Source organism: Mytilus trossulus, chromosome 10, assembly GCF_036588685.1.
Source record: "Mytilus trossulus isolate FHL-02 chromosome 10, PNRI_Mtr1.1.1.hap1, whole genome shotgun sequence".
Taxonomy (NCBI): domain Eukaryota; kingdom Metazoa; phylum Mollusca; class Bivalvia; order Mytilida; family Mytilidae; genus Mytilus; species Mytilus trossulus.
In genome coordinates this window covers 44,735,724-44,750,698 of record NC_086382.1, presented here as the reverse complement: position 1 = coordinate 44,750,698, position 14,975 = coordinate 44,735,724, and the positions used below count along the sequence as shown (strand labels likewise).

General features: G+C 31.5%; 1 protein-coding gene across 2 annotated transcripts in view; it reads right to left on the bottom strand.

Moving 5' to 3' along the window:
* LOC134687435 (dystrophin-like) overlaps positions 1-9,128 on the bottom strand; it is a 201,749-nt gene extending 192,621 nt beyond the window's left edge. Inside the window, exons 1-3 of one of the 2 annotated variants that reach the window (XM_063547729.1) lie at positions 9,069-9,128; positions 2,856-2,911; positions 2,166-2,343 (exon numbers count right to left, since the gene is read on the bottom strand). The gene's annotated coding sequence lies outside the window, so the exon portion shown is untranslated. The remainder of the gene's footprint in view (positions 1-2,165; positions 2,344-2,855; positions 2,912-9,068) is intronic. The other variant, XM_063547730.1, reaches the window with a different exon arrangement.
* Between the last annotated feature and the right edge of the window lie 5,847 nt (positions 9,129-14,975).

Here is a 14,975-nt window from a genome sequence, read left to right as displayed (position 1 = left end):
GCAATTAATCATTCTTGATCTTGTATTATATGGAAGAAGAAAAATCAAGAAAACTTCAGAGGTATGAAGCCTAAAAGCTGAGAAGCCAATTAAAATCATTACACATCAAACAATATTTTTTTTTATATCATGTATTCCCTTAGATTTATCAAAAATGCAATATAAATGTAATATTACTAACAAACAAGATTTTCAATATAAAAATATAAGAATTACTTACAAGCTCTTGTCTGATGTTATATGAAATTCTATATACCTCTTTATGCATAAATATCATTGAATATCTGCACTTCAATTGATAAAAACACCTTTATCAGGTTGCATATTCAGTATTTAACAAATTCACGTAAATGACACGACAAAATTATCACTATTATACGGAGATGAATTGTCCTGAGCAAGCACTATACCTAAACAAGGTATTTTATTGACAAACCTCAATATGATGACATAACACACATTATTAAAACTTTTCACCCTGGCAAACACTTCACAAAAAATATTTGCTTTGAGCACAATAATTGAGCCATACTCAGGATACCGGATCTTTTTAAAACGATATTAACTTTACCCTATTTATTTACCTAAAGAAAATTATTACCCAGTTACGAAGACATGAACAAATAATTTGAAAGTATGATTATAAACTACGATCAAAATTTACGACAAACGATCATACCCACATTCCAAGGGTGGACAATTTTTTCATCCTAAAATCCCTGATAAACTATCGTAAAGAGAACTCCAAGTGGATTTTCCTTGCAATTTTAAGTATGAAGATCAGCATAGATGTCAAATTATGAAATGGATCATATTTAATGAGTTTTACTTGTTCATGTGTTACCCTGGTACATCGTTAAACATACCCAAAATGAAATGGAGATATGACAACAAGATTCAAAATGTTAACAAAATGCTAGAGCGATGTGATCTAACCTTTACTCAAATACACAGCAACATAAAATTTTATTACATTTTGATTGTCAAATAATTCAAATGAGGTTTAATACCATAGTATTTACCAGCTGTATATGGAAACACCTTAATTTATTTTATCATGTACACTATTTACAAAAGCAATCATAAAAAAATATGAAATGACCTATTGTTGTGTATTAACATTTACTTGTAATAACATATGCAAAAATTTCTGAGAGGCATTTTTGCAAAACATTTTGAAATTCTTTCTAGAATCAGTGCTGTTGGGTTATCAAATCAGAGGCACTGAAGAACCTATTTTAATCATGTTGCTTCTTCACTCATATAAATAACATTTACTAATTAATCAGAAAGATAAAAATATAAATATTGAGATGCACTTATTTTCAAGTATTTTCCACTTATAGTTATGATAGCAATCTTGACTGACCAGTTTCAAGTGAATTTTATTTTAAAAAATGGTTTAAAGTGGCCAAAAGAGGCAGAGAAGTTGATTGTGGCAGGGGTTCACAAACACAGTTAATTAATTAAGGTCATGTATGTCTTTATACTTTAATAGCAAGAATTTCTTAATCTAGTCTTCTATAAAATGCATACTAATACTATAATGTCTTTTACCCTTGCAGTTTGACTGCTCAATAACAGTATAAGAATATAGTCTGATTGTTTCAATAATATTACATAGTTTGTTTAGGAATACTTATGACTATGGAACCTTCTAATCTTCCTTTATTTTTCAGATGAAAATAAGTGGTAATAAATTATCAACTGAAAATGCAAATATGTTTTGTTGCATCTTTTAATCTTACTTATCTAACTAGAAATCAAATATCAAACTATGTGTTCAGTGCAAATCTTACCTCATAGACAACAAAAATTCTTCAAAATTCAGAAATATCCTTAAAGATGTTTTTCAGTAAAGAAATAGATCCAACCCATGCATTCCATTTCCTTTTTTAAGGGCATAAATCACATTAAACATACACATGCAAAAATTTAAAACATTACCAGGTACATCCAACACAAAATATTTGTTAATGAATATTTTATTCAAAAGTCAGTATCCTTTTAGTTGTCTCAAATTACTTAAAATGTTTCATTCATAAGAAGAATCTCCGACTAAAAAGTTCAACCTAATCTACAATATCAACAATATATATTTTGATCTGGAGAGGAATGCAGGGAAAATGTAGAATAAATTTTAATCACCCCATTACTTCACTTACCTTTAAGAGATTCTATCTTAACAACCTCAGATGACTGATAATATATAGATATCTCAATGGTATAATCCCCAGTCCACAAATTATCCCATTAAATTCAAATGAACATCAAGAGTCGTTGATTTCATTAATTACATAAGTTTTCAACAGGTGCTTGTTTCATTCATAAAATGTGGTTTACCTGTAGTAAGTAAATGTAACAGTATTATAGACTCACAAGTTAAAGAAGCTATTATTTACAAATAGCCTGTAGTATATAAATCTACAGTAAAATCTAAATTATCAGTGACTAGTCGTTTACATTATCATAAAGTAAACAACGACAAATTTGATAAAGAAATACAAATACTTGACTATTATAATATTAAAACTTATTCTTGATTTCGTGCATTACCCATATTAACTTGAGAAAATGAATTAAGATCATAAATTGATATATTGTTCTCCTAACCAATATATGAATGCATGATCATGCCAATACATCTTCTGCAATTAGTAGTTAGATTATATAAGACATTGCCTGAACAATTTATAGCTCTGCTTTGCACTCACACAGAAGGCTAATATACAGGTATCCTATGCATAACAAATCATCAGTTTAAAGATAATTGTCGATAAACCTAATTTCCAAGCTACGTTGAGAACATTACTTAATTTAAGACATTTTTTGTAACACGTTTCTGCCATAGTTACCATATGATCCTGCCAATTCTGTTCCATCTGGTACTTTTACTGCTGATGAAAACAAACTGCAAAATATATAATATATTATGTATAATTAAAGCAGAATGCATGTATTCTGGTGTTAACCACAATCATTATTTATCAAGAGCTAATTAATATATTGTAAGGTGTTAAAATAATAATGCTATATTGAAACTGGTTCTGGTAACTATAGCTTCCCTAAATAAATCTTTGATTTTAATATTGCCCTTTAGAAGATTGCTTGATTATTGCGGTAGAATAAGGCTTTGGATTTCTAGCTCAAAATCTTTTAAGGTTTTTATAGTTTGAGCAATATAAAGTCTTTCAGATGTTTAAATGGTCCCATATGCTACTTCATCATAACTTTTCATTTTAAACATATTCCAATGTTATCTTCTGTTTGTACCTCCAAGTTCAACTTCCGAAGCAAGGTTGTCAGCTCTCCTGACATTTCTGAAGTCCTGCGTTGATTGCCGAGTTTTTGAGCTTCGGTCCTTGTTTGGAAGTTTCTCCAAGTTAAGTAAGAGTTATCTCCCTTTTAATAAAAGTCCCTATATAATAAGTCATTTAGAGACTTAAGCTGTTATAGAAGTACATGTATTTGTTCACTATATACATAGATATACTTCAATTGTTGTGAAAGCTTAACCATGAATATCACATAGAATTTATATAGAAGAAACTCTTCTTTAGAACTGTTAAAGCAATATAATACCTACCAAAGTAACCAACAGGAGAATTTACCAGAGTGGCATATAAGCTAGCAACAGTAAGACCTACCAAAGTAACTAACAGGAGAATTTAACAGAGTGGCATATAAGCTAGCAACAGTAAGACCTACCAAAGTAACTAACAGGAGAATTTACCAGAGTGGCATATAAGATAGCAACAGTAAGACCTACCAAAGTAACTAACAGGAGAATTTACCAGAGTGGCATATAAGCTAGCATCAGTAAGACCTACCAAAGTAACTAACAGGAGAATTTACCAGAGTGGCATATAAGCTAGCAACAGTAAGACCTACCAAAGTAACCAACAGGAGAATTTACCAGAGTGGCATATAAGCTAGCAACAGTAAGACCTTCCAAAGTAACCAACAGGAGAATTTACCAGAGTGGCATATAAGCTAGCAACAGTAAGACCTACCAAAGTAACTAACAGGAGAATTTACCAGAGTGGCATATAAGCTAGCATCAGTAAGACCTACCAAAGTAACTAACAGGAGAATTTACCAGAGTGGCATATAAGCTAGCATCAGTAAGACCTACCAAAGTAACTAACAGGAGAATTTACCAGAGTGGCATATAAGCTAGCAATAGTAAGACCTACCAAAGTAATTAACAGGAGAATTTACCAGAGTGGCATATAAGCTAGCAACAGTAAGACCTACCAAAGTAACTAACAGGAGAATTAACCAGAGTGGCATATAAGCTAGCAACAGTAAGACCTACCAAAGTAACTAACAGGAGAATTTACCAGAGTGGCATATAAGCTAGCAACAGTAAGACCTACCAAAGTAACTAACAGGAGAATTTACCAGAGTGGCATATAAGCTAGCAACAGTAAGACCTACCAAATTAACTAACAGGAGAATTTACCAGAGTGGCATATAAGCTAGCAACAGTAAGACCTACCAAAGTAAAGTAAATGCTCAGAAGGGACTATCCCCAAGTAAAGTGAAAGCTTAACTAGAGGCTCTAAAGAGCCTGTGTCGCTCACCTTTGTATATGTGAATATTAAACAAAGGAAGCAGATGAATTCATGACAAAATTGTGTTTTGTTGATGGTGATGTGTTTTTAAATCTTACTTTACTAAACAGTCTTGCTGCTTACAATTATCTCTATCTATAATGAACTTGGCCCAGAAGTATCAGTGGAAATGTTAATTAAAAATTGACTATAAAGGACAATAACTCCTAAGGGGGGTCAATCTACCATTTCGGTCATGTTGACTTATTCATAGATCCTACTTTGCTGAACATTATTGCTGTTTACAGTTTATCTTTATCTATAATAATATTCAAGATAATAACCAAAAACAGCAAAATTTCCTTAAATTTTCCGATTCACGGGCAGCAACCCAACAACAGTTTGTCAGATTCATCTGACAATTACAGGGCAGATAGATATTGATTTGATAAGCAATTGCACCCCAAGTCAGATTGCTCTAAATGCTTTGGTTTTTGAGTTATAAGCCAAAAACTGCATTTTACCCCTATGTTCTATTTTTAGCCTTTGAGGCCATCTTGGTTGGTTGACCTGGTCACGCCACACATTTTTTAAACTAGATACCCCAAAGATGATTGTTGCCAAGTTTGGATTAATTTGGCCCAGTAGTTTCAGAGGAGAAGATTTTTGTAAAGATAACTAAGATTTACGAAAAAATGGTTAAAAATTGACTATAAAGGGCAATAACTCCAAAACGGGTCAACTGACTATTTCTGTCATGTTGACTTATTTATAGATCCTACTTTGCTGAACATTATTGCTGTTTACAGTTTATCTTTATCTATAATAATATTCAAGATAATAACCAAAAACAGCAAAATTTCCTTAAAATTTTCGATTCACGGGCAGCAACCCAACAACAGTTTGTCAGATTCATCTGACAATTACAGGGCAGATAGATATTGATTTGATAAGCAATTGCACCCCAAGTCAGATTGCTCTAAATGCTTTGGTTTTTGAGTTATAAGCCAAAAACTGCATTTTACCCCTATGTTCTATTTTTAGCCTTTGTGGCCATCTTATTTGGTTGACCTGGTCACGCCACACATTTTTTAAACTAGATACCCCAAAGATGATTGTTGCCAAGTTTGGATTAATTTGGCTCAGTAGTTTCAGAGGAGAAGATTTTTGTAAAAGATTACTTTAATTTACGAAAAATGGTTAATAATTTACTATAAAGGGCAATAACTCCTAAACGGGTCAATTGACCATTTTGGTCATGTTGACTTATTTGTAGATCTTACTTTGCTGAACATTATTGCTTTTTACAGTTTATCTCTATCTATAATACTATTCAAGATAATAACAAAAAACAGCAAAATTTCATCAAAATTACCAATTCAGGGGCAGCAACCCAACAACCTATTGACTGATTCATCTGAAAATTTCAGGGCAGATAGATCTTGACCTGATAAACATATTTACCCCATGTCAGATTTGCTCTAAATGCTTTGTTTTTTTATTTATAAGCCAAAAACTGCATTTTACCCCTATGTTCTATTTTTAGCTGTGGCGGCCATCTTGGTTGGTTGACCGGGTCATGCCACACATTTTTTAAACTAGATACCCCAATGATGAGTGTGGCCAAGTTTGGTTTGATTTGGCCCAGTAGTTTCAGAGGAGAAGATTTTTGTAAAAGTTAACAACGACGACGGACAACGCCGGACGCCGGACGCAAAGTGATGGGAAAAGCTCACTTGGCCCTTCGGGCCAGGTGAGCTAAAAAAGAAGGACCTTTACCCAACTAAAGTGAAAGCTAAAACTGGAAGATCTACCATAGTATAGTAAAAGCTAGAAACCATGCAGAAGACCTACCAAGGTAAAGTAAATGCTGAAAACATGAGGACCTACACCCAAGTACAGCTAAAAAATAAAAGAACACATATCATAATACAGTGAAATCTTCAAAAAGATGAAGACTTACAAATACAGTAAAAGCTGTCAACAGAATTAAGTACTGTGAAGACTATAAATATAAGAGGACTTCACAAAATTTAATGAAAGCTGAACATGAGAAGATCTATCACAGCTGTTCACAGAATATAGTGTCTTTAAAGAGAAATCATTTAGCTACTGTCAAAGTATCATGAAAGCTAAAAATAGTAGAATCCATTTCAAAGTTTTAAATTCTATATATATTAAATAGAAGAAGACCTACCCTAAAAGTGTAAAGAAAGCTGTAAACATTAAATATTCAATTTTATATTTACTTTTAAATGTACCAAGGACATTTAAATCAAAGATCATACTGTAGGGAAAATCTTTCAACCATGAATTATAATAATTAATGCATGAGTATATCTATTAAAATCTCTTTCAAGTTGTGAAAACTTAAAAGGAATGTTTTTAAGGTCATCACCTTTTCGTGTAATATTATACAGGTTTTTTTTAGGGGTTGTTTTTTTAACATGCTTAATGCATTACTCTTTTGTTATTCTATTGTGTATATCTTTAATATCACATTATAATTTCAATAATATCAACATTAAAATACTCATTGAAACTTTAGTTATTATTTTTTCTCCATATCAACCATATACATAGGCAATATGCATCGCTTTCTTAGGCAAAAACAAGAATGTGTCCATAGTACACTGATTCCCCACTCACACTATCATTTTCTGTTTTCAGTAGACTGTAAAATTGGATTAAAAACTCTAATTTGACATTAAAATTAGAAGGATCATATTAAAGGGAACATGTTTCAAGTTGATTGGACTTTAACTTCATCAAAAACTACCTTGACTAAAAACTTTAACCTGAAGCAGGACAGATAGATGGACAAACCAATGGATGAACAGACGGATGGACGAAAGATTGGACATATGGACGAACGGACACACAAACAGACGCACAGACAGAAAAAAACCTATTGCCCATTAATTGGGCATAAGAATAATATTAACATTCTTATACATGTATGGTTCCTTCTTTAATTACAAAGCAAATAAAATGGCCTATGGTAATTATAGGATAACTGACTCTTAATTAGCTAGTTTCACTTTTTTTCAGGGTTTGGGATTTTGATAACCAAAAAAAGGTTTAAATTTATACAAGGCAACAATTTTTGTCAATGCTCATAGTTGATATTTACAAAGTCTTTGTATACTTTCATTAATCAATAGCTAAATGAACATTTTTATCAAATTTATCAGAGAAGCTTAATCCAATTAATAATGGCAGACATTGGATGTTCTTTTCATGCGAGGAAAAGGATGGATTATGAATAAAAAAATCTGGATGGAAGACAGAATGAATGAACAGACATAATAACCATTGTAACCCTCTGTCTTAACAACGATAAACAAAGTAGGAAGGCATTTATCTATTGTACCATATTAATAATATATAGACATACTTTTTTAGAATTTATGACTATCCCTATTACTTCTATAAATGTCAACTCCTGTAAAACTCCAAAAGAACTTACAAACCTTTGTAATTACAATAAAATGTAACCTTAAAGATATTGATATATAAAACCGGATATCAACAATGTTAAATGTCATACGCATTGAGACAATTATCAATAATTTTGAGAGCATTCTTTTCAATGAAGCTCCTCTTGATCCTTATCAGCCATCTACCCAGCCGACCAAACGACACTATCAAGTATCATCGTATTCAAATTTAATTGGGCCGAAAAATATACATTGTTCACAAAATTTGATAAAGAGACATCTAAAGTGTTATCCGTGTAGATTATCAATGTGAAATATGATACTAAGACAAATATTTTAGTTATTCAGTAAAGTCAGGGTCATATTACGATAAACTTACAATGTATTGATACCTTAAATGTTTACTGTTCGTCAAATTACATGAAGATAGTTTAGTTTCAGCTTCAGTGAATTTTGTTTAAAGTAAAATTATCAACTTTTATGGTCATTGAATAAAAAGGCATATCTCTAGTGTCATAAATTTCACGGTACAATGTCTGATGAAGGTCATCTTTGAAATAAATCTAAATCTAAACATGTAGAGTTTACCCAATACTTTTCAGATTTACAATTCATTCCTACTTTAAGTGATATAAGGGGATTCAACATTTGATTTTGATTATGGACACTCATTAATTTGCATTTTTTTTTCATTTAAATCAAAGCTTCAAAATAATTGGCAGTCTTCAAAAGGTTGCGGAACGGGAACCTTCACAAACCTGTGTTAACACCCCATATTTCTTCATGAACCTGTCCTAAGTCAGTAGCCTGTTCATTCAGGTTGCCGTCTACTATAACTTCGATTATTATTTTGTCATAAATCTGACCCAGTTTTCTTAATTGAATTGTTTCATATTTTGTCATGTTAGTGCCTTTTGTAGCTTTTACAGTATGAGTTGTGCTCAATTAGCAGGCTGTATGGTGACCTAAAATTAGTTGCTTACTTCCATTTAATTTGATGGGAAGATGTGTCATTGGCAATCACAAATCATCTCTTTATTTTTACAAACTATAATGCTTTAAAGTACTTTACCTTCACAAAGATGGACGGAAAACAGCATCAGAAGCCAAGCTATTGCTAAAGTTCACATTGCCTTTTAGACCAGTGAGCTAAAAAATAGAAATTTGAAAAAAGTTACAGGTAAAAAGGTAACACCTTGATCTAGGTGAGCTTGATCTTTTCTCTTTTACTGTACAGTATATTAATATCAGAACAGAATAGCAAGTATCTAATATGAACAGCTTATATGTTTAACAGCGATCTATAAATGCTAGAATAGATTATTTATTTTAAACTTTGTGAGAATACTGAGAAAAAAACCCACTATATAAATGCTCCTATCAGTAATAAATGGATATCACTACATTTCTTGTTTTAAGATCTTGAAGCTGCAAGTAGAATCATGGTCTTAGAAAATGTGCATACAATATGAAAAGAAAGTTCATATGTATTTTATGAAAAGTCAGTAGTATATACAAACTGCAATAAATAATACTCAGTAATAAAAACATGTTGAATTTAGTTTTAAAATAGCTGTGGAAGAATAGCTTATTATCCTGTGGCAGGAAATATAAATCTTAAAACTTCAATGTCAATGTTTATGAATTTATTTAATGCTTTGTCTTAATGTGTAAACAATATTCCCTATACATGTATATATATAGGTCAATTTAAAAAAACATGTTCCTGTTTATGCAATAAAAATCACCATGCATGCACTGTCAGAATGTGTAAAAAGCATTAGCTATGCTGCAATATAGTATTAAAGAACTATTAATCCAATTAAATCACTACATCAATTCATAATACATGCATTTTCTATAATTCATACACACATACCTTATGCTAATTAGTTGCAGGATTTCAAATTCCATTCTGCAGCAGATCTTGCCATTCAAAAAACCACTGGCATCGTTTTTCTAATGTACAGATTTAGATGAGTCATCTCTTTAACAACTGACAGTAAAGATCATTTGAGATGCTCTTCACTAAAACTCATTCCAGCTTTCACTATACACATGTGCAAAACTGTAAAACAAATCTGTATTCAATTTATTTTGCTATTTTCACAAGTTTAATAGTTTTTTTGATTTATAAATTGATTTAAATCTTTACAAAAAATCTACTCCTCCTCATTGCAGTATCAGATGTTATGCAAGTTCTTATATATATAATTAATAGCTCTAAACTTTATATCAAATAAATCTTTTGAAGAAAATTTGTTTCTTTTTATATTTTTTAATACAGCATGAATCAAATGTTTAAAAAGCTGTTTCATTTACAATCTTCTGTTTTGTTTCATTGAACAACCATGTCTTTGATTGATTTATCAAAATTTGGTTGATTACATGTCCAGTGGCAAATATTTCATGCATATTCATCAAGATTAGAACATATGCAGTTGCAAAGTCATAGTTGATGACAGGAAACTTGTACTGAGCCACATCCACATCATTTGAACAAGCTGCAAATATTACATCAATAGAAATCATACAACATCTTATCGACATATATATACAATGCCACAAGATAATTGGTTAAAGTCAATTAACCAGGAAAACAAGCTAAAAATTGGAAGGTTTTGAAAACTCAACCGAGAGAAGAGGTAGATATCATTTATGATGCCACCAAAATCTTGTCTATGATCTGTTGGTTTGGGTAAGAAACTTTTACTATAATCATAATCCCACATTGACCAATCTTATTAAAGAAAAGGATAAAAACAAAAAGAGATGCCACCAAAATCTTGTCTATGATCTGTTGGTTTGGGTAAGAAACTTTTACTATAATCATAATCCCACATTGACCAATCTTATTAAAGAAAAGGATAAAAACAAAAAGAGAGACAAAAGATACCACAACAAAATTCAATACCGTATAGCAGGATATTTTCGCGGGGTGTAAATTTTCGCTTATTTTCGCGGATAGAACAAAATCGCCAAAATAAATTCGACCAATTTAAAAGTGTACATGCAAAGGTAATGTTAAAAATGTTGAATCCGCCAAAATAATAACCGCCAAAATATTTCGTATACCTTATTCAATGAAAATAGCGATATTTTACACTCGCGAAAATAACCCGCTATACGGTATGTTGAAGAGAAACTGACATGGCAAAAAAATAGAAAAAAGACAAACAAGTCCACAAAGCACTTCTGTGGTACATTCAAAATTAGAGCAACTTGATGCACACAAAAACAAACAGGGATTTCAAAACAATTTAAAAAGTATATGTTAAGAAATATTGAAATGGTGAATAGTATTGCTTTTAACAGATTTATCAGGTTGGAACATTGGTAAAATAGGCCAGGATATGATGGCATGAAGACAATGTAATGGTTTTAATGTTCAGCAGCAACTTGGATAGCAACAGCAGGCATATACAGGACAAAAACACATGTATCCAATGTGACTTTTTATCCTACACTGTTTGATCTAGACCAACCTGCTGAGGCAGATTTTTAAAGTGCTTGTTTACAAGATAACAGTCAGCAGATAGACTTATCACCCTATGCAGACATATTATTCTGACTCTGATACAACCATTCTTTGCTCTTATACTGTATGTTTAGTTTATATAAAGAAGCAGCAAATACCGCTTTAAGGTCTTTGGTTTTATATTTGGTAATTGCTTCAGGTAATTAGCTTAGCAATGGCGTAAGGAGCAATAGCAAGTGAAATGAAGAACACTTTACTTTACTAAAAGTCTAATACATGCAGTCTCTTGTTGTAGTCATGGAGCAGATCCAGGATTTTGAAAAAAGGGGTTGGTACCAACTAGCAACTAGCACTAAAATTTTGGGAGTGGGTTGTCTGAAAAGTATGTGAATTTACTATATATGTCATTGTATGTAGCAGGTCTAAATATATTTTTTTTCCTAATACCTGTATAGGATTTCTCTATATTTTTTTATAAATGAATTTTAACATATACTTAATAGAAAAATGAAATAAAAAAATGGGGTCACCGTTCATTTAAGCACACAATCTGCCTCCCAAAGAAGCATACATTTTTGTTATTGTCCTTTTATTCTGTTGAACTAATAGGAGAAATAAAGGTAATATCTAAATAAAAAAAAGAACTAAATTATAGAAATCCCTAAATTTTTTAATTATTAAGTTTATGTAAAGCTTATTTGAAAACAATAATAAAAACTATAGGTCACCGATGAGTTATAGAAGATATTTTAATTTTAAAGCCAAAAATGGCATTTTTGCACCAAAGGGAGATAATTTGGAGCTTTTTCAAGGATAAAAACATTTTAAAAGTCATCTGGAGCATACCAAATCTATTTTTTTGGTTAATTTATGTACCAAATTATAGAGGAAAATATAACAGTGTAATAAATAAAGTTTGTAATGAAAAAAACAAATGTTTAATTTTTTGCCGAAATTATTGTACCTGAGATATAGAATCATATTCAAAACAGTGTGGTCCTGGCCATTGATTGAGGACCTAAATTATCCCATTGACTGGGACAGATTAGGTGAACGTTTGTCTGTAACGACCATTGCTCACTTCTTACTTATTATAGAATTTAAACTGTGGGGTCACCAAAGGTTCTTAACGCCTTTAATAATAAAATAATTCTAAAAATTATTCAGGAATAACCTATATGTTTTGATTTATATTATTGATATAAATCAACACATCATATTATTCCGGATTCGTTTTTCGAATTGCTTTTTTTAAGTGTTGAGAACCTTTGGTGACCCCACAGACTCAGAGTCTTTAACAAGTACATAGTGAGCAGTGATTGTTACCGACAAACGTTCACCTAATCTGTCCCAGTCAAAGGGATAATTTAGGTCGTCAATCAATGGCCAGGACCACACTGTTTTGAATATGATTCTATATCTTAATATTAACTTATTTGTAGATATCCATTTTTGCCATTCAACGTTTCTGTCTGAGGCCATCTATCATATTTTCTGCAAACATACAAAAAAAATATTGGCAAAAATTATCTTTCAAGGGCAATAACTCCTATAAGAGCTTGAATGACAATTTCAGTCATGTAGACTTATTTGTAGGTCTAACTTTGGTTTACATATTTGACATTTATGAGTACATAACATAATTTCTGCTAAATCAAATACTTTTGGTTCAAGGGCAATAACTCCAATAAAGGATCAGTTGACAATTGGTCATAAATCATGATAGCTTATTTGCAGCTTTAACTTTGTTGAACAGTAGTGCCACTATAAATTTTTTCGATCATACTCTTTGCAAAAAATTTGAAAATTTAAATTAACTAGATATCATTGAGATGGGATCCATCTCAGTGGGCCCCGCTGTCAATAACGTGGGGTAAATAAGTTGTATGGATAATCTGATATGAAGCATTATTTGAAGTTATTACATAGTCTCATGTGTGATTTTGATCTAAGATTTTAAGTTAAAACTGATAAATATTCTCATCTTACTTTCATAGTATAATAGTGATATGACTGCATGATGTGAACTCATTGTTGACTACTCTAAGGTGACTTCTGGATATATGGATTGATGTTTGAACAACATGTTTAAAGGTGCTGCCCAATTGATATTTGTCACATATTTTTAGAATTATGCCTTCAATATATTATGACCCACTAAGTATAAAGTATGAAATATTAACGGTTCTCAAGAGGTAGAGCGGACACAATTTGTTAAGAACAACGAACGGATGGACAGACCGACAGACTGACCTTAGACCTAGGATGCATACATTATGACACATTCTCTGGTGTTGGTTAATATATATGTTAAGTTGAAAATGTTTGTCAGGTATAAAGTATGAAATAATAACATCCTCTCAAATTTGTTAGCGATGGACAGACCAACAGACAGACAGACCTTTGACCTAGGAAGTGGTACATACATCATGACACACCCTCTGGTGTTGGTTAAAATGGATGTCAAGTATAATATTTGAAATCATAACGGTTCTCAAGATATAGAGCGGACACAATCTTCACCACAGGACACAGGGTTGTCAACTGAAACCAAAGTTTTTTTGACGTTGACCTTTGACCTAAGAAGTTGTACATACATCATGACACGCCCTCTGGTGGTGGTTAAAATGGATGTCAAGTATAAACTTTGAAATCATAATGGTTATCTAGATATGGCGCGGACACGATCTTCACCACAGGACACATGGTTGTCAACTGAAACCAAAAATTTTGACCTTGACCTTTGACCTAGGAAGTTGTACATACAACATGACACACCCTCTGGTGTTGGTTAATAATCATGTTAAGTATTAAATATGAAATCATAATGGTTCTCTAGATATGGAGCAAACGTGTGTTACGGACAGACGGACGGACGGACATACGAACAGACTGATCACTATCGGCCCTAATTAAAAATGTGCTTCATGAACAATAACTCCTATAAGAAATCAATAAACGGTTTTGGTCATCTGACTTATTTGTATATGTCTTAAAACATAAAATATGCTATATTTATTCATTGCAATATCAATATATCAATATCAATATTTCCCCTTACATTCTGCAGTATTGACACTTTTTTCTTGCAATTAATTCATAATTCAAAGTTTGATCATTTTTCTTTTTTCCAATCCTTTAAATCAGTTTGATCTTTGGAAATGATAAAATCAAGTAAACAACATATTTACAGACTAATATCAGTCATGTTAATTTTCAAGTGTTTCGTCTAAAAGTTGTCCTTAGTTTCCACATCTGTCAAAGCAATCCTGGCACAAGCAATCCTGGCACAAGTCATTATGAAAAATTTGCACATCAGAAAACACCAGTCTGTGTCCACACTTGTCTATAAAATGAAATACAGGTTTGTGGATATATCTATAATCAATCCTTTTAATTATTCACACTTTTTAGAATATGAAATTCATAAATGTTTTTAGGAGTCAAAATAACATTCAAATTAATTCCAAATTAATGATATATATCGACATGTTTTTTTTT